The following is a 24,689-nucleotide window of genomic DNA, read 5'->3' on the forward strand; positions in this document are numbered from 1 at the left end:
AGGATTCGGTTACACATTTGGTTACACAGCTTCTGCAGCCAAACCAGTTTACAAAGTTCCCGTTCTCACTCCTTTTCCCGTCTTTTCTCCCCCGGCAGGACCTGGTGTATGCTGACCTTGCAGGCAGGCAGGCCTGCAGCTTTGTGGTCTGGTTTACAGCACAGCCATAGAAATGACCTCAGGTATAAACACAGCCTTGCCAAAAATAACAGACGAACTAACCAGCCTATTGTAGAGATGTGCAACAACAGCACACGCAGTCGTGAGTCTGACACAGTGACTTTTATTTATTTTTATCCAAGAAGGCTCCTTAGCATTTAATCTCATAAAAAGGTCCTGGTCCTTCACCCCACGTGCGCATAGACCTTGCTTACAGCCTCCACACATACTCAAAACTGCTTGAAAAGCACTGAGATCTCATTTGTAGCACTTCCTATAGCTGTAGACAGCTTCTCCTTTCTACGATACTTATCCTTCCTTACAAGGGCCCTTAGTTCTCTTCTGAACTCAGGTTCTATTCTGATACTTTTTCATCTAAATCCTAGGTATTAACAAATTACAAATAGCTGATGTGCAGATAACTAAATCCCACACTGGATCTAGCCCTTGAGTATCACAGGGCATAAAGGCATCTATATTCCATTTGCTGTCTTTTCTTCATTCGTAAATGCATCTAGGAGGTTACAGCCCCTATTAGCCGTAACAAGAAGCGGACAAGCTAAATACAAAGTTCTAATAGCTAAATAATACACAAAAAGAAACCACGAGGAATTGAGAAAGGATAGTGAAATGCCCATAAGAGAATTCACACTCTAAAGCATTTGTTCCTACACCTAAGCAATTTTCACTTTGTCTTGCTTGAACCAGCAAGCAGCACTGACGCTTATGCAGCATTGTGCTCACGCATACCTCCTCTCCCCCATTCAGGGTAAACTATTAATGAATTGTAGATTATTTTCATGTGACAAGTCTAATACTGTTTAACCTAGCTACTTCTGAAAGCAACAGACTGAATAAATCTCATTTCTGTCATGTCAGCAAAGCCTGACAGGACATGAGTGGTTTTGAATATTCGAGATTTGAGCAGCAGGTACTGCAGCATACACATCACCATGGAAGCCATCAACTCATAAGCGAGGTGGTATTATTCCTCCTAATGTTAAAAGGACAGCAAAGGAAACCAGACTGACATAGGACCTGAATTCTAAATATGGGATCCCAGGCACAACATCATACTGCTTAAAAAATTAAAATTAAAATAAAAGAAATAGGTAATATGGATTTATCCTTAAAATATACTAAATATTGGAAAACAAATATTGGTCCAACATGACATTAATGGCTAACACAACCACAGATTATACTTAACACTGCCTATCTACCAAGCACTAGCTAAATACATAACACTATATGACATTATGAATAATGGAAAAAGTGTGATAGAAAACTAGACTGAGCTGACACCCAAAAAAACAATTTCTATATTCATTTCCAGGGCAATTCTGTTCCTCACTTGAATTTGGCAGCTCAGTTTTTATTACAGAAACATATAAATAATAAACATGGGCTGCTAGATCTTTGTTTGCAATCACCCTGCCTCCCTCAAAGAAAAGGAGAAAAAAAAAAAAAAGTAAAAGCAAAAAACGTTTGGCAACAAAATGACACTTGGTCTTGTCAGCTGGTGCGACACCAGCAACCTCCCCTCATTTGTCAGCCCTGTAGGTCTGCAGGAAAAGCGTGTCAGCAATCCATGCCTATGTGCTACAGCTATCAGAAAGATGATTTAGCCACACGTGATTAGTAAAGATCAATATTACTTTTATAAAGAAGGCCACCTACGGGTCCCCTCCAGCCAAGTGGAATTACAGAGTGTGCATTTTCACAGAGGAACAAGATCACAAAGCTGTGCTCAGAAAAGCGTTTAAACTCATGCTGCATAACCAAACGTGATTGCCTGTCTCCATGTGCCCTGAGCACAGCAAGCCTTACAGCTGAGTTCTGTGTCATGTAGCGATGGTGTTTTCACACGCAGTTCGGTGTCTGCTAAATGCTTACAAGTACACAGCTGTCCTTTTGTTTTTTCAAATTCATCCTTGCAGCATATTTATAAACATGCTCAATATGCACTTGTAGGAATAAGGGTTCTGCTGCAGCGTGAGCCTCCTACCCTGGGCGGATGGGTGAGAACATGAAGGCCTCTGCAACAATTCATCTCTCAGATTAAACTGAAACAGTTCTGCACAAGGGCGATCTCCACAGCGTGAATCTAGCTGGGCGCCAGTGAAGTCAGTGGAAGATCATTGCTGGCATAAATGAATATAGCACGTTCTCAGGCTGCCAGTCTCACAACACAAAAAAGCAGCCTGAACCAAAGAAACACTTTGGCATGGATTTAAGGGTGGGTTTAAGAATGGTTTGGATGGGAAGGGACCTGAAAGCCCGTCTAATCCCAACCCCATGCCGTGCGCAGGGACACCTCTCACCAACCCAGGCTGCCCCCAGCCCCATCCAGCCTGGCCTTGGGCACCCCCAGGGACGGGGCACCCACAGCTTCTCTGGGCAGCCTGTGCCAGGGCCTCACCACCCTCAGGATAAAAAATTTCCTCCTTATATCTAATCTAAACTTCCCCTTTTTAATTGAAAGCCATTCCCCCTTCTCCTATCACTACATTCGGGACAAAGAGTCCCTCCCCAGCTTTTCTGTAGCCCTCTTTATGTATTGGAAGGCCTTTCTAAGGTCTCCCCGGGGCCTCCTCTTCTCCAGGCTGAACAACCCCAGCTCCCTCAGCCTGTTTGCGTAGCAGAGCTGCTCCAGCCCCTTGATCACCTTCATGGCCTCCTCTGGACCCACTCCAACAGGTCTGTGTCCTCCTTACGCCGGGGGCCCCCGAGCTGAATGCAGCACTGCAGGTGGGGTCCCACGAGAGCAGGGCTGAGGGGGAGAATCCCCTCCTGAGAGCCACCTCCTGGACCTGCCGGGCACGCTGCTGTTGATGGGGCCCAGGATACAAATATCTTCTGGGTTGCAAGGGCACACTGCTGGCTCATGCTGAGTTTTTCATCCGGCAAGCATTTGCATCTGCATTTGATTTTGTTTGCCAATTTGATTTAATTAGTGTATTCATTGCAGTCTTGAGCCGTAATCGTCATTGTCTAGATGGCGTACGCAGAGCAAAGCTACGGCTGACCACCACAGTTTCAAGTTGCGATGCGGCAGAACCAGCTAGCTAAGCGCCTCCGCACCCCACAAACCCTTCACAAGCAAGGCTGGGAACAAGCACTTGCAGAAGGCAAATTGAGGCTACTCAGTGATTTCCAAGGCAGGTGCTGATGTCACAGAAACGTGTTCATTGACAATTCCCGGTGCATAGGGAACCCACACAGAAAATCTCTGTGCAGCTCCCAGGTAGCAACCAAAGCATCACACTAATGGCCTGTAGCCAGCCAGACCTCCCAAATATGTTCGCATCAAGCTTCCTTTGATGTGAAGTAAGGTCAGCCAGCCACACGAAACAGTAGGAATAAATAAGAAAGAAAGAAAAATAATCCCGATAATTGCATTGTAAAGTTTATAACTGTGTTCTCCTATATTCAGAGCATAAGTACGATTATAAGACCTGGACATCTCAAAGGGTCTTTTATCTGCAGATTATAGGTTCAAAGCCAATTTATGTTAATAGCCACTTAAAGTTCATTTCCATTCAAAAGCCTTTAGGTATCATATGCATGTACAAGCTTTGACACAAAATTAGTTGCAGAGGTGAAAATTATATTGGAAATATCTACAAGAAAGAGACTGTCACTGCACTATTCATATGTAGGTAAGTCAAGCTGTGAACTAGCTTCATCTTTATCTAGATAAAGAGTGCTGTGTAACAGGATTCTTTTGGTGCTGTGGAGATGAAAATGGAAAATCCTAAGGACTGTTGCATTAAATTAAACCTTTAAACACAGTTTTATAAAGTGTTATATATATATATATATATATATATATATAACATTTAAACATTATTTTATGCACATTATACAATATGATCTAGTATTGCTTCGTGAGAAGTGATCATTATTGTGTTTGTCTCTTCTGGACAACCAAAGGTTTCTAAAATGCACTAGGAAGTATCTTCTTAACCCTATGTAGAACATTCTGGAATACTAACCATATAACAGGCCAACATAAAACCATATCATACTTTCAACAACAGGATCAATATCTGGATTTTCTCATAGTTCTCATCAGTTCTTCTGACACTGTACTTGGCCACAAACAGGTGAGTGAACTTGATGTAAGGACTTTATATCAGCAGAATGTTTTTTGTGTGGTGGCTCCATCACACAGATCACGTGGCTCTCTAGCCTTCTGTATCTCTAAATGATTAATACAGCTTGTGCTGCCTGTGTTGTATAAATAATTGGCCTAAGCTAAGGAAGGATGGTTAATTCCATGACACCAGAAATGCAGGAAAATGCTAATTGTTATTGTAAGTTTCTCTCTGAATAAAGTTTATTAATGGTTTCTTACTCTGCATGCAAATTTCAACAACTCTCACACCATAATTAGATTAGCGTTGTTTATGCTTTAGAGTATTTAAAGTCTGAAATTAGAGGCAATAACTATAAAATAGAGTGATAATTAATGATAATAACTAATTCCTGCAGAAACTGGGCCGGGTCTTCACAGCAACAACACTTTTTATTCACAACAGCTACTTTATGGTACTTGAAATTACTTACTAATGCTCCTAAGCTAAATTTTATTAGCATGGAAAACTTTCAACAGTACAGGGGGCAGGTTATTTGTGTTCACATTCAGATTGCTTGAGTTTTACATGATTTCTGACTGCTTACTCTGTGACACTAAAATATATTACCGAAGTGGATTTGACTATAAGCAGATACTTTGTCCAGACACTAAGAACCTCGAAAGAGGCTTTATACTAAATATGCCATTCCTGACTCAGCCGCTGCCAACATGTGATGCTGGAGAAGTTGCTCCTCTGCAGCTTGGGCAGCGCCTTTGTCCTGCGATGGCTCTGGCTTTTTCCAGCCAAACGCGCCTCTTCACTGAAGAAAACTTCTTGCACAACTTCGGCCAACAACAGCAGCAAAAGTCTACTAAAAGTACAAGCCTGAATTCCTGATGTTGTAAAAGCTGGTACAGCTTCTAAATCTTCAGAAGTTTTTTGTATTTTAGCATGGAACAAAGCTTTAAATCATGGAGACTACAGTAAAATTGCTTTTGCTTTTTTAAAAAATGGGTCCTTATACACCAAAAAGTTGAGGGCAAGAGATCAACATGGCAGCAGCTGAGGGATGACTAGAGACACTCGAGATAATAAAACCTATTAACTCTCCAAACTCCAGATTCCCAAAAATCACAGGATTGAAAACAAAGAATTTTGAATGATCTCATTTTGTTTTGACAGAGATCAAGGAAGTTTTATTTTAAGCTTCTGTAAACACAAATAGTAAAAAAAGAAGTTGCATGTTAAAAAGCCAAGAAATATTAACCATCAGCGTGTCTGTGCTTTCCAAGTCAAGGTTTATGAAGTCAATACAGAACAGCAGACTCTCTCTCAGATGCAGATATTTCCTTTAGAAATAAACAAGTCCTTCACATAAAAAGGGTATTAACTACCTAGAGAGCTGGAATCGGTTTATCCAAGACCCAGAAGAAAACTTGCACTTGGAGAATTCTCTCCCAAATATTCTGCTATTTCAAGGTCTGAGGCTGCAGTTGCTAGAGACCCTCATCTGAGGTGGGACTCTCAGCTGCTATAACTCCCCGGAGTTTCAAAGGAGTCAGTCTGAAAGAGCTACAGTGAACTGGTCTGTTATAGTCCATAAATACTTACAGAAACACACAAATACTGAAGCCTACCGCTGCTTCCACACAGCCCTTGTGCATGCATTCAGTGAGCATGAAACGATGCCCATCAGTGCTTGTCTTTGCATCACTCTAGGCAAGCAAGCCCATGAAGGAAAGATGGCTAACCATCTGTATTTATGAAAGGAAGGCAAAGCGTGAGCAAAACTTCTTGAAATCACAAAGGATCAATTGTGATACATGTCAGTGTTACTTGTATGACATGAGGTGAGATAGGCCCACCCACCCTGTAAATGCCTAACAACAGACAGGCACTGAAAACCTTACAGTCCAAACATCAAGATCGATACAGCGCGAGACTCTCCCTTGGAAAGTGAAGAGAATTAATTGCTAGCATTACAGTCCAGAGACAGAGTTAAAAAGCTGAAGTCACTGGACCTGCACTCCTCAATAGCTATTCAGTTAGCCAGGAATCTGCGCTACTTTTCCTATACAAGGATTTAAATCCAATTAGACTCCCCATTTGGTTGGCAACGTCTATGTATTTACATCACACTCCTTACTGTGGTATCTCAGCATCTGTTCCAGGAAATCTTCCTGAGCACAGCTAGGTCACTCTGTGTCCATCCAGTCAATTATTTTAGGAGTGGTTAGAGATTTCTACTTTTGCAAAAGTAGTTTCTTGGCAACTAATAGAGCTCTGAGGAGACATCCCTCTTGATTACAGCATAGATCTCTACTCTGACACCCCTGAACTTTTTATGGTTGGTTGGAAGTTCTGCAGACACAGAAGAGAAAAAATTCCAGCCTTTATCAGCTGAAGAACGAACATTTAGCTACTGCTGCCACCTTGCTTCTCGACTGGACGCAAAAAAATGCATTGGTCAACTAGCTACCATTTGTGCCTTTGCCTTGCTTGGAACGAAAGCATCACGCAAGGAGCACAGAACAGCTGCGAGCACTTCACACCCGCTTGGCCCTAGTATGAGCGATTTGTACCAGCAGGGGGTTAACAGACACCTTAGCGCCCTTTGACATCAGGAGTAATTTCTCTTCATCTTTTAAGAAATGTCCAAAACGCTGCAAAACAGCTGCTCTTGGGCCTGAGCTTGTGCCCTCTCCCAGAGGGAGAAACAGTGACTCGGAGGTTATCGATCCCAGCTTTCTCCAGCCATCCATAACCTCCCATTCATTAAATCCTGCTTTGATTTGCTACAGCAGTGTAACATGCAAGGCCTTTTTAAGTCCAGATGTATGGACTAACAAACCTGGTATTTAAACCTGTTTCAGCTAATCCCACTCATTTGAAATGGAATGGGTTTAAAGAAAGAGCAGTTACACAGCAGGCACTTGACCAAACATCTCAGGTAGGAAAACGGTGAGAGACCTTGTAGGTACATTAGGGGCCTTAATGTCTTCAGCCAATGCATCTGCACAGACAGCACTGTATAAAGCTACCATGTATTCTCACTCATTACTACCTTCTCCATTCGCTAATGGAAGTTAGCATCAGTCCATTAGTACAGAATCCTGTGTTACACGTATCAGTTTAGCTACATCACTTCATGCAGAGGGAACTTGTGGATTATATGTTAACCTCTCTCCCACTTATACGTAAAGATCTCCACCAAATGCAGCATCCTTTCCCCAGACATGCTGCAAATGCTGGTGTGCTCAAAATACAGGGCTGTATCCAAAACTCCTGGCTCTTACTGTAGGCCTAGTGCTTATAAAATATAGACAATTTCAAGATTATTTCCTGAGTGCAGCTGTTGAAGGTGTTGAGCTGGCAGAGTGGGAAAATATATGTGTTGTTTATTTGCAAAGCAGGTACAGCATGAGCATCATTGGTCCCAGCTTTCTCATGCTGCCCCTGCCAATGTATTGTACCTCATCCATGACTGGGCTAAATTCCAGCCAGTGATCTGAGAATGAATGGGGCTGCATCCTATTATCAGTCCTTGGAGCCATACAATCCCCTCAGTTTATGAGCTGTAAAATATGTACTTCTACCTAGTGGCTTCCTAGGGCCAGCATCTTCAGCACAGAAATCAGTAGAGCTTTGCCAAGGTACACTGCTGAGTGCATAGGATGCCATAAGGGAGCTGCAGGGCTGGTAAAGGGACACAAACAACAGAGACAATTCCTTCATAAATATGGCTGAATGGGAAACAGGTTTCCTGGCATTTTCTCTGTTCATCAGATAGGAACAATAAGATTTTATTTTATTTTTTTTTTACTGTTCAACTGAAAATTTGATGCAAGGCAATTGCATACATTATTATTTACTCCTTGCCTCATTCTAAATGCCCAAGATTTCCAAACCTCTTTAAAAAGTACTGTTATAATCACCAAGTCTATATATATATATTTTATTTTTTTTTGCTAATATTGGTAGAATTTTTGCCTTCTAGAACCCTGCTCTTTAAATGTTTGAAAGTTTTATACAATTCCTACATATATGTTAACAATTTACTATATAGAAATCATGCTCCAAATAAGAAGAAAAGAAACCAAGTATTTGTCCTCATTTTCATTAGGAAAGAAAACGGACTTCTCTTCCTTTCTCACAGAGATGGTGAGGGGAAACTAATTTATGAAGCCTATTCATTTTACTGCCTCCTTATCCCACAATAAACCAAAAAAAAAAAAAAAAAAGGCATAGCACAACCTTCCCAGCACCCCAGCCTGGAGGAACATTTACTAATTTATTGGCAGTTGATGGGGACAGAAAAAAGAAGCTGGAAAACAGAGATATAAAGAAAGCCTGTCTGTGCCAAGGTTTTTTCACCTTCTCAGTCCCGGAAGAACAAGTTTTTTGCCAAGGCATGAGCTGGTGCAAACTGAAATCTGGGCTACAGACTTCACTGGGCAAGAACCACTTCCTACCAGTTGAGTATTTGAAAAACTCTGAGTTGTCCAGATGCAACCCTCACAGAAGGCATTTTGAATTACTTGCAAATTTGTCTCATAGCACCCCAGTACAAATTTTGTCTTTCCCAGCAGGAGCTACGAGGGCAGAAGTTGCTGGTCTGAAAACAGAGCTTGATAGATCTATGAAAGGATCACATAGCATGGTTGTCTGGAAGAGGAGAGCAGTGAACTAGAAGACACGTGACCTTCATTCAAATATAATGTTTCTGAGTGGTTTTGCAACGAACTTTTGCACAAGCAAGTGTATTCAGTCCTTAATACAGGAATTATTCAGAAATATCACTGGTAATTATGGCTTCATAACAGCGGTAGCTCGAGGTCCCATGTAAAGTCTAAGCTCCAGTTCGGTAAATATTGTACATGCAAACATAAGCAGATGTTATTAACCTTATTTGTACACTGATACTTTAACAGGCTGGAAAAACAAAGATGAATTTACTTGCTAAGGTCAGATAAAAAGCAGCTGATGGAAGTAGGGATATATCCAAGTCTCCTGATTGCCAGTTCAATAGCCTACCCACTTATGCACCTGCCTCCCCAGTTTGGGAGTCCAGCCACTCAGTCAAACGCCTAATGTGTACAGAAGACACTGTGAATTCAGGATGATAACCATGGAATTAATTTCTCCACTTCCCAATCCAGGTTCAAGCACCAAAAGAAAGTCAAAACAGTCTAATGTCTAAGCTACTCCTTCTTTCTATATTAAAAGATGTCAGGAAGGGTTCCTGAATACAAGATTCTCCAACTTCCTACTTTCTGTGCATAAGCCACCTTATAAATATTCCTTTCTAAGCAAGCTCCCTCCCACAGCTAAGGCTTAACTCTTCTTTTAAAGTGAAGAGCTTTCTTCTTTCTGTTAAAAACAAAACAAAACAAAAAACAACACCACAAAGAAAAACCCAAGCAAACAAAAACGATAAAAATTACAACACAGCAAAGGATTACCTGAAGCTCAGCTGCACACACTGTGCCTCCTACAAAAGATTTACCAAGTTGGCTATTAATTCCAAGAAATCTTAAGGAAAGTTGGAAACATATTTCTTTGAATAGGAAACCTATACTCAGGCACAGCAAGCAGAAAATTGGCTGACGCAGCAGCAGCAGTTGAATGTAATGGGTTACTCATATGGGCTCCTTAATCTCAAAACCAAAGCTAAAATTGCTTTGTCCAGTTTCTGCTGCATTTTCTTTTCATTCCAGGAAACAACAAGCCCACTCCATTTAATTTCCTGACCATCCTCCACTTCCCCCACCTTTCTTAGGAGGTATGCCTTTGTTTGTTGAGATAGCATTTTCAAGCCCTTCCTTAACATATACTATTGTGAAATGCACTTGATATTTTAAAAGTACATCGAATTCTAAAATTAAACAGCATACTGCCCCTACACAAAAGAGAAAATAATAGTTACTTATCTATTAGATTGCTATATTCAGAGATTACGTGGCTATAACCACCAGATTCTTTATCTTTCCTTTCTAGCTATGATCAGTGTCATTAGCGCAAGCAAATCTCAAGGTGTAGTGAAAAATACTCCCCTATACATGTACCGTTTGCATTCAAGTTGGGCCATCTCTCACTTTAAGTTGCAGATATCTCTTTCTGCTCTGCTGTCTCAGTACAGCTTGCAGCTCCTCTGCTCAGCAGTGTGCGCTTCACCGGGGCTGGTTTGGGAATGAATTTCAAACAGTTTGTTCACAAAATCTCAGGGGAACTGAGGACTGCAATAACCTCAGCATCTGTTGCTCCAAGTAAAAGGTACACTTCTTTGACCTTGCTTAAAAAAAATAAATAAATAAAAGAGAAAAAAAAAAGCAAGATGACATAAAAAAGGAACAGAAAGCACTTTGCTGTGTACATCACTGCTTTTAGGGAGAAGCAACCACATGACAGAACTGTCAGTCATCCTAATTAATATACCATTGAGATGCACTCAAATACTGTGATGAGACATACAACAAAAGCTGTACAGAAATACTCAGCTCTCTTACAGCTCCTACTCTGGGTACAGATTAAAGGAAAACACCACTCAGCCAGGATGACTGATTACATTTTCATTTGGTAATGAAAATTCTTCTAATAATTATGTTTTGCCAAGAAGTACACAATTTCCCCTTCTGAAAGACTGGTTTCAGAGTACAGAGAAAGCAGAAGAGAGGAGGCTAACATCTGTTTAATTTACAACACTACTGCCTGGAATAGCCTTACAACCATTCATAATTTAAGAAAGTTTCCTTCATGAAATGCCAACAATTTTTGTTTAGCATGCTATTTATTTGCTAACAGGACATCACAGCCTAGTTTATTTACGTCGTAGGGTACCTCCATTCACTACTAGATGCTAATAAGAGTCCCACTGTGGCACTGCAAAACATACCAAAGTTACTGAGCAATCGATTCTAGTTGTATTTTACAAGAGATTGATTCAACTGACTCCAGTTACACTGTTTCAGCCACTATTCACATACCCTAGATAAAGTCTAGGATTATTTGAAGCTCTAATGTTGTCATTAGATTACCAGGGCTTCTCTTCTATAGCACAGGCAGCCGCTAGACTACCTACCAGTATCACCGGTCTGTGCAAGGATAATGTTAGTGTTCCTCTTTTCCCTTTGAAAACACTGCTGTTTATATACACTGTGCAATGGTGCTACTGCCTACAAGAAATGCAAAAGCATGCAGAGCGAACATTTTCTTGCAGAAAATACTGCAGCCTTTATACAAATAGAAGGCTATGCATGTAGAGCCGTCATTGAGTCCAGCACTGATCAAGCGCAGGGCTATGTTTCTCTTTCTGTTGGGGAATCCGGTGCAGTGCATGCCTCTAATTTAGGGATCCTCCTTTTTGCAGGGCTCTGTATCCTGAGCTGGTAATAAAAGAAAAGAAAGAAAGAAAAAGTAGCAAACAAGTCCCAATCCACAACCCTTCATGAAATCTTATAAAAAGATGGAGAGCAGCTCTTTGCTCAATCAGGTATTGACACGATGAGGGGGAATGGTTTTAAACTAAAAAAGGGGAGATTTAGATTAGAGGTTAGGAGGAAATTCTTCACTCAGAGGGTGGCGAGGCCTTGGAACAGGTTGCCCACAGGGGTTGTGGATGCCCCATCCCTTGGAGGTGTTCAAGACCAGGTTAGATGAGGCCCTGAGCAACCTGATCTAGTGGGTGGCGTCCCTGCCTATGGCAGGGGTGGTGGAACTAGATGATCTTTGAGGTCCCTTCCAACGCAAGGCATTCTACAATTCATTCTGTGATTCTATGAAATCAAGAGATTTTGCCTTGCTACCATCTTGCTTTGCTCTCTACAGCTGCCCTTATAAAAGGCTGTGCTCTGATTCATTCCGAAAAGGCTGCAGGGTGGAGAGAGTGATCCACAAAGTGTGCTCAACTCTTCACCCTTTCCTTTGCCACCTGAGATGTCACCAGGCACAGAAACTTTTCTGAAGCATTTGATTCCGCACCAAACAAGACGTCTTATTCTGCAGTAACCTTCAAAGCATTAGGGAGCATTTTTGAGGCAGTGGTGGTACACCGGCTCCCGGAGGAGGACAGTCCATGGAGATTTAATGCTGTGCAGCCACCGAAAACATGGGAAGGCAATTATATCTACTGCAAATTACACTGAGAACATCAATAGATCAAGGCAGTGATCCAGCAAAGCACTTAAGCACATGCTTAACTTTAAGAGCTCACTCCTCCCAGGCCTGATTCTGCACCATTTTAGAGGAACAGCAAAAAACCCACCACAGGAAAGTTCTGCGCACTACTCTGGCAAGAGACAAGGTGGGGCAGCTGCTACACAGCGAAGTAAGACCGTCAGAAGGGTCTCCATCAGAATGGTCTGATGTTGTTTCACAGTTCAGCCTGCAAATTCCTCATCCCAAAGAAGAATCAATACAAGGCTATTGACCACAGCAGGAGATCAAATGAACTTAAATGGCTACAGTAACTACAGGAAAAAAAAATGTTTCTAATTGGCAGAGGGAACTTGCTGGAGCTGTCAAGTAAATCTTAATAATAAAGAGATGTGTGATATTAAAAACAATGCACTGTTTCTGCATCCATATACACTTTGTTGAAAACATCAAAGTGCTCCAAGTAAGTTAAGCTTCTTAATTCACCCAGGAAATTTTCTTGCGAATATACCACTGTCTCCCCGTGTCTCTTGAAATGCATGATTGACGGTTTCTGAGAATTTAAGCATTTTGAAGTGTAATTTCTTGTAGCCACCCGTTTATTTGTAGGATGAGCACTAAAAGCAGACACAGAACAAAGCATAAATAGCAAAAACTTAAGCAACAGGATTTCCCTATGGGAAAAGAGGGGTAGGGAAAATGTGTTACACTCATTGAATTTCAGTGGGACCGAAATACCAAGTTAGGCATCTCCAGAAATTCCTAATTTTACTACTAGTATATTTTTTCTATTAATAAATTACCCATATGAAGATTCCATTTTTAATTTTGTACTTCAAAATTATTTAACATGTTTTATTACATACACCTCTGATTGCAAATTGCTCATAATTATTTGTTGCTATCATTATTGTGACAAAGTGCAATTTATTGCCTTAGTCAGTTTTCTTCTGTTCCCCAGTTAGGCTGCAAGGTCACAACTAAGTCTGGAATTAATTACAGAAGATGATACACCTTTGAGGAGGTTCGCTTTATACTAAATCTTTCACAGTATTAATATACCAGGCAGAATTTTGGTACCCTGGAACTTGGAATTTGCCTTGGGATTAGATCTTAGAAAACAGGTATTCGGTCTCTACCTTACACAGAGCCTTTGTGAGCTTGCACATGACAGATTGGGGCTGAGCCCATTCTTCACAACGTCTCTAAAATACTGCTTCCTATTCCTTTTATTATCTCCCTTTATTTACATTATAGATGCTTATTTCTGTTGAATGCACGGTAAGACACTAATTTTGGCGAGACCGCTAAACATTTTAAATTGAAATCAAGTATAAATAATAAGCTTAGGATTCAGCGTAGTGTTTCTGTGGTCAATGAAGCTGGTCAGCTTTCTTCTGATGGAAGAGCTTTCTTCTACAGAACGTCGATAAAAGCAACAGCTTCCCACACATATACACTGCTTTCATTGATATTATTGTAAGAAATTATTAAGTACAGCAGAAAAATAACACTTCAAATCATTTGAAATATCAGAGCATCCAAGTCAAGAGGTGTGTATTTCATCTTACCATAATGAAACTGCTTGATAATGTCTAAATGAAAAATTCCCAACAAGGGAATTTTGAAAGTTACCTCTGCAAGAAAATCCAGTTTTGGAGATGCTCTAATTAATCCACTGATTTTTTTGTTGTTTTGTCTTTTACAGCTTCCTCCTGCAAGCACCTATACCGCCTCAAAATCACAGGAAATGTTTAAGTGGTTAAGGATTTGGGATTAACAGAAACATCACAAACCTCTAGAGTTGTGATCAAACAGGTAGGAACTCTGGAACTCATATACTAGGCTAAGGTAGGATATCTGACTGCAAAGTTACTAAGAAATTCTTGCCAAAACAGTGCCAATGGCCAAGACTCCTTTCTCCTGCCCTCCCTCCTTAATTCTAACTCTTTCAAGCAACTGCTTATGTAAATTTTCACGTTAAAGTTCTGAATTGCTTTTTGATAATGAAAATATTTTCAGTTTAAAATTCTGTAACATTGAAGTAGAAAAGATAAAATCAGATTTTCTTTTGACAACCAGTTAATAGAACAGAGATGATACTTGGTTGCAGAGGAGAAAGCTGTCCTTCCTGAAAGCTAACCAGTTAGTTGTAGAGGTAGGTAGCACACACACGAGACTAGTAGGCTGTTACGTTTTGCTGGCACCAGCCAATTCGTAATTGCTGCTGGGCTCTTAATCAACCTTCCACTACCACCAGCATAAGATAACTTCATCCATGTCCTTGTCAAACTGCAGAACATTCAGGGTGTAAAATATAGACATACATATAGGCTTTATTTTCTCCTTGGAGAATTTATGTACCATTACATTCCATTATATTTTTTCAGCTGAATATTTAAACGATGTTGAACCAGCGATCACTAAACCAGGCACCTTTTTATTCAGCAAGGTTAGGATCTTTGACCCCCAACTGCCTCTAGCTATAAGATGAATCCGTTTATAATACTGACAAATTATTAATTTTCTGCCTTGACTTTTAATTAAACATTTGGAGTCAGCAGCAGTCAAATCATAACTTCACACCAGCTACAATTTCTAACTTCTGTACGTGACATTATAATATCTTTCAAACATGAGAAGCCAAACATTCTGAAAATGAAACAACCTCATTATTATAGCCATTTGTGATCAAAGAAATGGCTTGTTTTTGTTTTTATTTGTTTTCATTTTCTGTCCAGAAGGGGATGATCAATGGAATACATCAATTTATAACACTGCTGCTGTAATGCATTCTTGAAACATTGCTGATATTCAGAAACAAACACTTTTCAGTTTGTAAATTTTCTGCAAAATACTTTCCTTCAGCTAGCCATTAATCAAAGGAAATCATAGAAGTTTGCTGTGCTGTCTTTTTTTTAAAAAAAAAAAAAAAAAAGCTCCATATCCTCACTTTTACAGACAAAGTAACTACACCTGGGATGACAGCACACACTGCAGCATATGCAGCAGATCAGAGGATTTAGCTCATGGGCTTCTCTGGCAAATCTCCTGCTCCCTCCCGAGCCCACAGGGAGTGCTGGTGAAATCAGGCACGGGAGCCACCGCCACACACAGCGGTAACGTTCTGCAATCTGCTGGCTGATGGCAACCTCTTGCCATCAACTCTGGTTTGTGCTGCAGCTCGGTCTGCTGCTCTGTCAGGACGGGAGGGCCATGCCTTTGCTGGGAGCAGCTGCCCAGCTTTTCCTGGTCCTCGTTCAAGTCCACAGATCTTGCCTGTCACTGAAACTGAAGCTATGCCTCTCCTAGCAAGGAACCATGCCCACGTGTTTCTCACCGTCTTTTAGCATCATGAGCATTGCTCAATTAGCTTACAGCTGGTGTACGACCATTTCTAAGGCCAGGGCTATCAGCCTGTGCCGAGGGGCTCACAACACAGACGTCGCAGTAAGTGCTTGGAAAGGTGTTCAAACCGCAGCATGTTATTGTGAGAAACAGCCCCAGTGGTTTCGTGCTGATTTCCTGGGGATGAGGTAATAGCACGCCAAGGTTAGAGTATGCCAATGAGGGTTTTTTCTTGTCTGGACCTACACCGCAGTATTTCAGTGGTTGCAATTTCTTGTTAGATACCTGGGTTGGTTCAAGATGCTGTTTGCTCACGTGTCAGGACATCCTCTCTTGGCACAAACAGCAAGTACACAGCTAACTTCCATTAACTTCCTAGGGAAAGAAGGTACAGAGATTCAATTTGGGCTGCCAAAAGGCCCTGCCAGTTTAACTTTCTGACATAAGTTAACACAAACATAAAAATGTATGCATATATTAGGTACACAGGAATTTTATCATTACAGATAAAGAAAATTGAGTTTCTTCTTCCAACTCTTCATTTAGAAAACCATACGTAATCACCATGACAGTATTAAAAAAGCAGCAGTAAGGGTAAAGAAAGAAGAAAGGTTCACTTTTAAAAAGAAGCAGTATGTAATTGTAAAGTCAATTTTTCAGTAGAGAAAGGAGAGTAGAGAGAGGAAAGAAAGGCTTGTTATTACCACATCAGAGGATAAATTTCTTTACACTAACTTGGGCTTGTTGTGCAAATGGAAAAACAATTTTGCCTTTATTAGTTTTATAATAGACTTAGCTACAATTTGTTAATTAAAATCCTAAAATTGCCCTAAGTGTCAAGTTAGGGAGAAGTGTGCATACTGGGTAAGCAGTGACAAGTAGCTAAACATGTCATTGTCCTCTTTCTGCTTTGCTGCACAAGTAGAAGATGAGTTCATTTTCACAGACCAATTTCCTCTTACACCACTTCTCATTAATGGGATTTTTATTCTGGGGCCTTTGGAGTCTTTTCCTGAGAATCTACCAATAGCTCAGCAACTGCTGCATGATTAGGGATTCATTTTTTGGACTGTGACCAGTTTTAACTACAGAAATACACTTTTGTAAACCACCAACTTAACACAAACCACAACAGCAACAGTTTAGTTGCAAAATACGAGCTAAACTGTCTAGTGAGCAAGGTCAGCTAGCGAGACACAGCACCAAACTGGGATATCCTTACTGTTGAGAATACATTAATGCAATTGTTCTTTGCACAATATTAAAGGTAATACAGGTGTTAATTCCATTTACCTGTGACTAATAACACCAGGAAATTAAAACCCTTGAAAACAATTATGTATTTTCACAAAAAGGTACTTTATTTTAGACAGTAAAACAAATGACATAATAGTACACTTCACCTCCTAAATGAGTCACTGGATGTCTTTTAAGTGCAGAACGATCTGTTAATCTTAACTATTAGAGTAAGAAAAAAAGAATTTGGCTGGTTAATAAAAATCTAGAGCTACAGAGAAAATGTTTGTCACCTATTTTATTGTAGTTTTTTTTTTAAATTTAAGCAGGTATCATAGAATCATAGAATGGCTTGTTTTGGAAGGGACCCCAAAGATCATCTAGTTTCACCGCCCCTGCCATAGGCAGGGACGCCACCCACTAGATCAGGTTGCTCAGGGCCTCATCCAACCTGGTCTTGAACACCTCCAAGGGATGGGGCATCCACAACCCCTGTGGGCAACCTGTTCCAAGGCCTCACCGCCCTCGGAGTGAAGAATTTCCTCCTAACCTCTAATCTAAATCTCCCCTTTTTTAGTTTAAAACCATTCCCCCTCATCGTGTCAATGCCTGATTGAGCAAAGAGCTGCTCTCCATCTTTTTTTACAAGTCCTCTTTAAGTACTAAGAGGCTGCAATGATGTCACCCCGGAGCCTTTTCCGGAGGATCATTTCCATGACTCCAGGTAAGTTGTAATTGTAAAAGTTACTACTAATCATCATCACCTACACATCTCTGTCTTTCACCAAAGCCTATTCACAGTGCCATTAATGAAGTCAGCCAAATGCTTCTGAAGCAGAACATACCCAAGCCTCCCAGAATAATGCAGTAGTAAAATCAGAACTAAGGAGGAGCAAGTTTCCCAATGGACCAATGTCTTCCCAATGGGCTGGGAAGACAACAGCTTAAAACCCATCTTGTCATGGATTTTCTAACACTGTTCTGCTCAGTAAGGCACTGTATTAAGAGACGAAAATTGTTGTTTTCTGAAACAGCTAAGTGTAGCGTGTAAGTACTTACATCACCTTTATTTTCCAGGCATGTTTCACAGAGGGTGCTAAGTACTTACACCAAATATAAAAACGGGCATTATGCTCCTCTGAAAACTCCTAGAACTAGTACTCCTAGTTCTGTCTGTAAAGAACTCTGTGTACCTGTAAGGTATGACAGAAGGTCATAAAGGTCTGAATGTGCCTGGCTTTTAGGAATCCTTTTCAGCATCCTATAACCCAGAAAAACTCTAAAACATGGAACTGTTGGACTTCGCTTAACATCTTCAAATCATAACCCTGCTTTATTGTCGAAACAGCTTGTGACTTTCCTAGGGGATTTCAAAGTGTCAGTCATAAATCAGCTGTTTGTCAGAGCTCATGACATTTAGCAACATAGCAGACAGAAAGAATGGAGTGGGCATGAGGTGCTGTCCTCACTCTGCATGGGCAGAGAAGGCAATTTACACGGATAAACAGACAGCTTCAGACAGCCCTGTGCCCCTCCAATTCCATCGTACAGTTGCTTAGCGCTGCAGATCGGGCTTCTCTAATTCTCATTTGGGATTAGGTATTCATGGCAGCAAGTAAGAAATGCAGTGCAGGGAGCCAAGTAACTGAAAAGGAGAATGTTATAATCAGTTACGATAAATGGATCTTCTTTCTGGGAAAGACCTAAGAAAGGACAAAAGTAGATTAAAAAAAAAAAAAAAAAGAGGAGAAATATTCTCCAGTTCCCTTTTTCACCTAAGGAAAGGTTAAAAATTAAACATAACTATTTGCTGAAATAAAAATTAAATATAAGCCTTAATAAAGTTGGACAGAAGGCTTGTGTGACCACTACCAGCCTCACTTATCTCACTGTCTACACTTAACAACATCCTGCATTGTAAGGAAATATTTATAATCCCTTTCTATGTGGAAAAGTGTTATTAAGACATAAATTGCTCTGTCTGAAGATAGAAAAAGCAAGCAGGCAGTGAGGATGCGGAATATCACCTGTATTTCAGGTGAGCTGATGTGAAACCTGCACTTTTTTTTTTTTTTTTGACACTGAAAACTTACACACACCCGAATTTCAAGAACAAAACTTTTGGTTTTCAGAAGGTTTCTTCCCAAGACAAAATACGGGTTCCGTGATGTCCTTTCTTGTTGCTGTTTAGCAATAAAACTCCAACTCTTCCCCTCAAAAAAGACTCAAGGGGAAATTATCAATGAGCACTATAACTAAGCCCTTGTCAGATATCAAAGCTATGAGGTTGCTTTTCCATATATTTCCCTTGGAGTTTTGTATGCCTGAATGCTTTCACTCTGCTTTCACCCCCACTGATAGAAAGCAGAACATTATCACAACCAGAAGATAAATCAAGATATGACAAAGACCTTCTGAACAGACATGAGTGCATTTCAATTAAAACTTGGATTTTGCTGTACTAATTGTTCCCATTATGTTAATATCATAATTGCTGCCATTTTCTTACATAATCTTGCTGCTCCTAACAAAACAGAAGAGCAACGCATAGAGAGCTTGAAAGTGTCATGAGAAGTTTTCAAGGCAGAGAACAGGAGGTACAGTTAATTTGTGAGAAGATTTTGCTAGAGTACTACGAAATAAGGCAAATCGTTAATTCCTCATTAAGTTTAGGAAGATAACCTTTTAAATCATAATTAGAAGATACTTTCCCCCCACTGTTTCCCCCTCCTCCTTCCCCCCCCCCAAAAAAAAAAAAAAAAAGTGTGTCAGGAACATGTCTTCTCAATAGATAATACAATGAAGTTTTCTGCAATATACTTGCTAATGGATTAATAATTGGATAGTTTGCTTAATAGAAGAGTGCTTATTATTAATAGAATTGCTAACTGTACAAGGTTTGGGGAAAAAAAAAAGCATAGCTAATGATCCCTTACTTTTTTAGAGTTGATATACAGAAGAAGGAACACTGCACAACCCTGATGAGTGTGTCTTTTCTTTTGTCCTTTTTCCATTCGTCTTTCTCTTACTGTCCTCTCCCAGCACTTGCACGCACTATAATTGGACACTAACACCATTTGCACCTGGAATCAGCTAAAGAAAGAATCAGCATCTTCATTTCACGAAAAGTTAGAGAATCGTATTTGGAGAGAGCACGTGTTATACAAGTCCAGAGCAAGCAAATAGCATTAAGTCCTAGTCAGATACTGTTTCTTAGCTGTTTCTTCTAGACTATGCCCTCATATTGCTTAATGCTATACAGTGCTGTGTAAGTATGTAGCTGTATTGAATAGTGAAGTTCTTATTCAGTATTTTCACATTTGAGACATGTCCCAGTCGTATTTCTGGTCATTTCTGACTATTACAGCCTGTTTGGTGGTTTAGTTGAAGAGGTCACCTCCCAGTAGACATGCACATATGTCTTACAAATCATTACTATAGCAGGCAGCTTGTGATGAATTTTCACCCTTGAATATTCCACAGGGTGAAAAAAAGAAGAAAAATGCCACAGAGAGGGACCAATATAAGCAATGACACTGGCTGAGCAGGATTAAATGGGACCTACACTCCTGACGGTATCCAGATAGTAGGAAGTAGATATAGAAATAGTAGTTGAGAGCTCATTGATCACAGAAGAAATAATATTCTCATAGGCATCTTGAAGGTGTTCCATTTAGGTCAATGGGAACTTCCCAATAGCGTCACAAGGTCTCCCACTCCCAGAATTTAGTTTAAACGTGGCACGCATTCAAAGTGAAAATGATGAGTATCAGTGTTGTCCGGAGTAAACAGGGGCGTATCTAAACAGAGGCAAACACTCCTCCTGGCATCATCTTTCTTCCTCTAGGGCTAATAAAAAAATTAAATGACTTGTAAGCTATGTAAATAATGAGTGGCCTACTATTAAAGAAGGTTAAATGAATTAGCTTTACTGCAGTTCCTACTGCAAGACCATTGGTAGAGAGGGTCTGATTTTGGTCTATTCTAAGGTTGTTTTACATCATTCTTGCAGTGTAAAGGGAAATTAAGTGAACATAAATGTGATCTATGTCCACTTTAAGAATTCTTTCCTGCTTCTATGTTGAACAAAGGGAGCTTACTGTAAATAAGGCTGAGAAAAATGACATTCATTTTGCTACCTTGGCAAGAGGATGAGTTAAGTAATCCTCAGGGCAAGAGGTCTGAAGCAGAATAATTTTAGCACCTGAGTTGTGAAATGAAAAAATACTCAACATATCTGGATAGTAAACCCCACTCTTCCTTTAGTCAGGCAGACTAAAACTGGATCTTCTGATGCCTTTCCTGCTTAATGAAATGAAAGCTGAGAACTGGAAGTAGCATCACCATCAGAAATGACGCTGCCAGAGTCAAAATTAACTTTATGACCATACAATAACACTAGTCTATCGAAAAGGAACAAAGTTCAGCATGATGGAAGTTAAATGTTCTGAAAAATGATTAAATGAAACTAAATTTCAAAGACAGGGTTTAAGTGATCCTTACCTCACCTCTATACATACAATGTACACTGAGTTATTAAGGAGTCCAGCTTAAGATACACCACCTCATGTTCACTTGTTCATTAAGGATATGGGCTCGAGAGTTTTTGCACTTCAAATTCCCAGGGAATTCCTTCCGCAGCATAAAATGATTACAGCTCTTCCTTCCGCATCCTGTCAGTAATGACCTCCATATTTCCCAGAAGCCATCTGAAGAAATACCAAACGTGAGTAGTTTTAAAAGGGCAAGTTTAGAGTAGGAAATAGTGATGTCTTCTCGGTGGTTTCTCCCCTTTGCATTGGGTTCAACATTCTGCCAGTTAAATCACAGGGGAAGGTAATCTGTCAGGAGAGAAATTCATACGCCGCTGCTACTTTTGTGATGAATGTCTGAGGCCAAATAGTGTAATTCCCTTTGGATGAAGACAAGCTGATCTGGAGACAAAATGACATTTGGTGTCTGTGGAAAGGGATGAGGATTCAAGAGGTCTCGACTCAACTGTGAGATTATCCTGCGTGACCTTAGAGCAATCCCTTCACCTCTTGACTCAAGTCCCGTACCTGCTGTATCACGTCAGGCACACACACTACGCACATATTGTTATCTTTTGTCTCTGGTACTAAAATGTCAGTTCCTGCCTCGTCTCACAGCTGCTTCTTGCATCGTCTGCTTCTCCAACTGCCTTCCTGAGACCTGAGACACGGTACCTCAGCACTTGTTAGGAGCCGTCCTCTTACACCTTCAAACTCTCTTCTGTAACTTCTTTTTTTGTTGTTGTTGCAATGACAGTAAAAAAAAACCTTGACAACAGTTAAGCCACCTGTACTGCAGCCACTGTCTGTCATGGTGACCAGCACTGATCCACAGTGTCTGTGAAATCAATCTGGCTGTATCTACCTGCTTCCTTCTATGTTCAGGTCACTAATGCTTTGTGAGACAGGCTACTTCTCTGTTTCATACCTCGCCTACTGGAGGATCAACAACATTTCGGATAACCACATAGCCACCTACACACCTTTGCAGATCTCTTCCCAAACCTCTTCTGGCTAGCTTCACTCTGTTCTACAAGGGTTACGCTGTTTCACCTCCTTGCCTGATACATTATAGGAAATGTTGACATTGAGCGTATCAACCTCAGCAACACGTTTATGAATGTCTCACAATCAATAAACGCCACAGAGAGTGAAAGAGGACCCAAATATTCCGCATCCAGCCCAAACTTAGACCAAAGAACTGCTGCTGAGTTGTCTTCCACGTGCAGAAGGTTTCTGAGACAGACAACGTACTCCTTCAGGATACAGTTCCTGATTAAACGGAAATAAATACACAGAGAAACATGAAAACCGTATCCGCCAGATTCCTAACCAAAAAAAAAATCAGCAGAACACAGCAAATTCCAACATACTTTTGAACTAGTGACCCCATACATCAAATGCATTTGGTGGCAGTTGACACACTTTCCTGGTAATCACCAAGGCACCGGTTGTAGTTCTTTTGATGGGGGAATATAGCCGGGCAATCACAGAGCTTGTAGCTACTATACCGGCCTGTTTTCAGGAAGGCAACTTCTTTTTGTTTGTTTGTTTGTTTTGATTCCCAGCTGCACTACTTATTTGCTGCAAGATGAAAAGAGAGCAGAAGAGAGCAGGTCACATATTTAGCGAATGACAGTAATTCCCTCAAGATGATAAAAAGCAGCTTGTCTGTCACCAGTCTCCTTTTGTGTTTGACTTTGAGGCACATTATCTTTGCAGAAAATAAAATGCAAGTAATAAAAGAGGGAAAAACAGAGCCTGTAAACAACAAAAAGCAAATCTCAGAGGCTGAAAAACTTAAATGCAGTGTAAGAAAAAGTTGAGCAACCCCAGTTTTGTATACCACTAGAGTTCAGTTCTCCTTCCAATGGCCACCACTCACGCCTCCACCACAAAGCACAGGAGAGGCAGATACAGCCCACACTTACAACGAGCAACTCCCTACACTTGTCCTAAAATGCTCTTAAATTTCTTTTCTCCTCCCTCAGCTTCTTTCCTTTCCAGAGATGTCCCAGTTGCAAGGATCCACGGGCACGTAAGGTCTGACATCTGTCCATCTTACCAAAGAGCCTTTCGTTTAACACCTTAATTATTTATTTATTTATTTTCCACAAATCTTTTAAAACATACAAGGAAACAAACAGGTATCTACATAATGAGACAATCCCTTTCCTTGACATCTGAAATGAGGTATTAACATTTTATTCCATCCTCCAGAAAGAGAAGATTTCTGTTATATATAATCTTTTACAGGAATGCATCTTCTGAACATTTCAGTACATTTCTGTAAGGACTCCTTTATATGGATTTCAGTTTTCTCTGAGAAAATTAATGGTTTAAAAATAAATGTGTTGTAGACTACAAACAGCATTTTTTTTCCTTTTTTTTTTTTTTTTTGAGTTCTGGTTCAACATGATTAAGTTCCCTAAACGACACAATTCATTTAAATATACTAATCATACACTTAAAGGTCAGCTTATGAAGATCATGCTTTGTGTTGATGCAAAAACCTCTGTTTTTACCTCTGGCTTGGACCCAAGCACACAGCACATGACAATACCCATTTTCTTTAAAGGTATGCTATTCTTGTGCTTCTGGGGTAGCGACGGGGAGCAATATTCTATTTGACAAAAACCCACCTTCCTCTCCAGGTTGTACAGGTTCACGATCTGTTACAGTGGATTGTGTCACTGCTGAAACTAACATTAATAACCTCAGAGATTCGAACTTTAAGCCCTCCCTCCAACTCCAATCAGCCTCAGAACGTCAGCACTGCGTATCTTGGCTTTCTCCACTGATATTTAGTTTAGTTAACAACACCTCAGGCAACAATCCCAGCATGTGACTTTATAAAGAAGTTATTGCAAGGGGTGCTATGACAGTAAATTCACCTCCCACACTAGGGTCATTCGGCTGGATTACACGTTTGATGATCCTCAACACGCACACAGAAATTATTTCATACACTAGAACAAGAAGAATGACGAAGCAGTATTTTTTAAAGTATGTTTCCACAATATCATAGTATCAATTCTTAAGAGAGAATACTATTAAAATATGGATTAGTAGTTAAAAAGTAAAATGGTAGGAAGTTTAATCAAGATAGAGAGTTGTCATTTCCATCTTTTAAGAAGTAAAAACACATGAATAACAATAAATGGATGGATATAAGGCAGCA

The 24,689-nt window shown here is 40.3% G+C and overlaps 1 long non-coding RNA gene across 1 annotated transcript in view; it reads right to left on the reverse strand.

The window, feature by feature from the left end:
• Nucleotides 1–19,960, reverse strand: part of LOC310886808 — a 47,356-nt gene extending 27,396 nt beyond the window's left edge. The window contains exons 1-2 of the long non-coding RNA XR_014575486.1: nt 19,913–19,960; nt 16,026–16,115 (exon numbers count right to left, since the gene is read on the reverse strand). This is a non-coding gene — a long non-coding RNA (uncharacterized lncRNA). The remainder of the gene's footprint in view (nt 1–16,025; nt 16,116–19,912) is intronic.
• Nucleotides 19,961–24,689: the final 4,729 nt, after the last annotated feature.

Source organism: Anser anser, assembly GCF_964211835.1.
Source record: "Anser anser genome assembly, chromosome: 26".
NCBI classification, from domain to species: domain Eukaryota; kingdom Metazoa; phylum Chordata; class Aves; order Anseriformes; family Anatidae; genus Anser; species Anser anser.